This window comes from Contarinia nasturtii, unplaced genomic scaffold (genome assembly GCF_009176525.2).
Source record: "Contarinia nasturtii isolate CC-2019 unplaced genomic scaffold, AAFC_CNas_1.1 Cnas_scaffold_414, whole genome shotgun sequence".
Classification (NCBI taxonomy): domain Eukaryota; kingdom Metazoa; phylum Arthropoda; class Insecta; order Diptera; family Cecidomyiidae; genus Contarinia; species Contarinia nasturtii.
The window spans coordinates 472,103-476,059 of record NW_022197768.1 but is presented as its reverse complement, the minus strand read 5'-3'; positions in this window follow the sequence as shown (position 1 = coordinate 476,059).

Below are 3,957 nucleotides of genomic sequence, written 5' to 3'. Positions count from 1 at the left end.
TACATAAATGTTGGGTGTGTGTGTGTGTATTATATTAAGCCGATTTCCGACAAGGGGAGCGTCGAATTTCCATCAAATTTGTTTGGCACATCAAAAATGCGATAAATATTCATTTTGTTGTGTTTTGACATTTTTGGTAGAAACGGGCAAAAATTCTATAATCATTTTGTTAATGATCTTTTTTTCTTCGGATTATTCAATATTTTAGCATTTGTAAAATGTTCCATTTATTTGTGTTGTTCTGATTTTTCCCCTTAATTTTGTATCACTAAACACGCTATTCGCATACTATATGTCGCATACGATGGCACGTACTGTGCGCAGATTTTATGCCATTTATTTTCATTTAGATCAATTTTCCACTTGGCCCACGCAGTAGTTTATTATTTAAGCCGTACTCTCATTAAATGAATATTTAGTTGTTGCGTTTATTTTTGTCGCTTTTATTTTGGCTGTCGTTGTCGGAATCATGTTTGGATTTATATTTGTTCGTTTTATTTAATTTTGGTGAATATATGTTGGTTTTGATGATTTCTCAGCCATTTGAACGAACCGGATTTTAACGAAGCACGAATTATACATAAATTAATCAAATAAATAATATTTTTTCCTTGTGTATGTCTTTAATTGTCCATGTCAAGCTCGTATATGTCATTTAGTTTTGCCAATAATGTTTGGATTCCTCGTTTAAGAGAATAAGAGTTTTGTGGAATAAAACATTTTTTTTTTTCAAGTGCGTTAACAAATATTCGGGAACCCTGGAAACAGACATGCGGACGCAAAAAAAAAAAAAAAATCAAGAGAGGGGGAAAATACGCCGAAAATCGCTAGCAACATAAAGAAAAGCAAAAAAAAGATCGAGTTTTAATCGCTATGATTTTGTATCAATGCGACATGTGCTTCAGGAAGAATTTTTCAAGTATTAAAAAGTATTTTTGACACGGAGGCGATGAGATCATCTATTGCTCATCAAATGTAGCAATTATTCTATCGGTATTTTTTATATTTATTCGTCTAATATCTGAGATTTTTCACTTCCAGCTAAATATACAAATTAGCAACGTAAGCACATATGCCCTGAGTTTATCTCATCGTATCCGTATGAAGCTATTGTTTGCTTCAGTACATCTTTATGTGACATTATATTATGCAAATGTTTATCTAATACATATCAAATTTTATTAGAAATTGTACGTAATTCTGCCACATCTTAAAATTAAGACTTATCATACGCGCCTCAATCCAAAGAAAATGGCTGAAAATGTATATATGTGCGCGTGAGTTTAGTGCCAATGAATTAGTTAATGGTTTCTTTGCTTTGGATAGCATGCCATTTCCACACATGTCTCTTGATACGTTCATTTGACGGCTGTATTCGTCGGTGCCGATGTTTATCACAGGTGATGTGAATGAATGTGGCATAATATAATACAATTTCTCTCATTCCTAATCATTATCAGAACGTCTGTATAATGAACTTTACTCCTTCACTCAAATAATTCACATCATAATTAGGGAAGCCATTTTCATTGAAATGCCGACAACAAATCCTATACTATGTTACCGCACATACACGCTTTCTTTATTTCGAACTTTGCATGTTTTATCTGTACAGTACCAATTTTCTCTCACATCCACTACATCCGCAGCTTGTTCTTTCCATCTCTTTTCTTCTTTTCACTCACTCTGTCTGTCTGTCTTTGTCTATCTCTAACTCACTCGAAAACATTTTTTGTTTCATGATTTCATTTCACATCCTTATCACAATTTCCGTTCTCTCTTTTTCTGCATAGTAATCATCGCAAATATTTTCGCTAAAACATTTTGTATTCATGTGTATACAATGGATGATTGAAACCTGTGAAAACCATTTACGGCGTCGATATGCTTACAAACTGTGTTGTTTGCAAATCCAGTTGAAAATTCAAAACACAGTTGAAGCCGCTTTAAAACACAATAATAAGGCATATTATATGTATATTGGTTGCCGTACCATCAAATCAAATCAGCATACATATAATAAATTCATCATCGAATCGCACGTGCACACTTGTGCGGAAAAATAATACTAACACATTATCGAGAACAATTGTGCCTTTAATCTACAAAACAGATTCACTTAAATGGCATTTCAATGGACTCGAACGAAAATGAGAAGGAGAGAGAGAAGATTAAAAGAGCAATGGTGTGTGTTTGTGCGCGCGTAAGTGGTTGTGAGCATCTATGGGCGCTGTCGAGTTGAATTTTTTGTACATGTGTAGCACGATGAAACAGTATTATGATAGGATTTAGTATCGATATCGACAACAATAGCCTCCGGGCAAAGAAAAATCCCCATACACGCAAATCAGTGTAGTTATTGTTAAGCACATTAGCTTTAGACAATGCGTACGAGTAGCTTGAATTTAATTTTCCTAATAATTTTGGATTATTTAATTGAGTCGAACGAATAAACTTTCAGATGACTTATAGTTTTTTTTTTTTTTTTTATAAACAACTAAACTCATTTTGCTTATATTTTGACGCTTGGATAGATAATTCGATTAAATATTTGAAATGTGTAATAACGATTTAAAGCAATATGTTAATAGAAAATTTAACAAGCTAGATCTTTTTATCAATAGAGTAACATATCTAGATGGTCTCACAAAGTCACTGTTTGTTGCTGATTAAGTAGTTTAAATTTACGCCGTCGTGTGTATTGTTGTTCCATCAAAATTAAACATTAGAGCTGTTGTCTTGCAATCTTTTGTTCAATATTTCACTGATATTATGCTACAATGATATCTGTTTCCTTTCCAGCTGATGATTCAAAGGCGTCGTCCCATTTTAATGCAACAACTGTCGTATACGTTATAATTGGAATCGTTTGCATTTCAATGTTTTTCTAAAAGCAGAAACGATAACTATATTAATGAATAGACCTTTTTTTTTTCTAAGCAAATATCACAACGTTTCTGGTTTGTATACTTGATATAATAAATATTGAATGAACTAAATTATGCACCAAATGAAGAATCGATTGAAATATGCATTCAACAGAATCTTCATGAATCGGATTAAATTCAAATTTCACTAAACAGCTTATAGCAATATATACCAAAACTATCAAATGGTTCATTTTCTTTGTTTCATGTAATATGTTCGCATGGAAATTGGCAAGTATTTTAACGTTGTGCTTATTCAGTAGTGAGATTTGATTTTGATGCGCATCTACTAAATATAATAATGGATTTTCGAAAATGCATCAATAAAACAGAACCAATATTTGTTAATTGATGCATTTTACTCTATCAATTTATCGAGAAAAAAATGCTCCACTTCTTCTTTCAGATAATTTAAACAGATCCAGAACGATTAATATCAGTGAATAGATTGGGCTACAGCTATAGAAGTGATATTTTCACAGCTCCTATTCAAAGGTGTTATTTATGAACAACGCATACGAACAACGACTTTATGATCCAATCCGAACGAAATGATTAAAATGTAAATAGAACAATAGACTTATTGATTTTAGTTTTTTTTTTTTGCATAAACAAATCAATAGGTCTATTGTCCGAAATGATATCATAAAATCGCTGTCCGTATGCGTTGTTCACAAATAGCACCTATGAATAGGAGCTGTGAAAATAGCATTGCTATAGCTGTAGCCCAATCTATTCACTGATAAATATTATCGTTTCATTATTCTGATATATAGAAATTTATTATGTATCAAGGGTAAAGCTTAGGAGCGGAAATGGAGTGAAAACAATAGAAGTGATTGTTATGTTTTTTGTAAAAATGGAAGTGTTTTTATAACTATAAAAATCATTTCCATTGTTGTCGCTAACTTTCAGCTCCCTATCGTCAGTTGCCTGAGCTGATCTGGCTGAAAATATCTCAATACAACGTCTGAACCCGACTAATGTAATACCCCTGCATGGACAAATTCAGAAAAATTTCGTACAAATG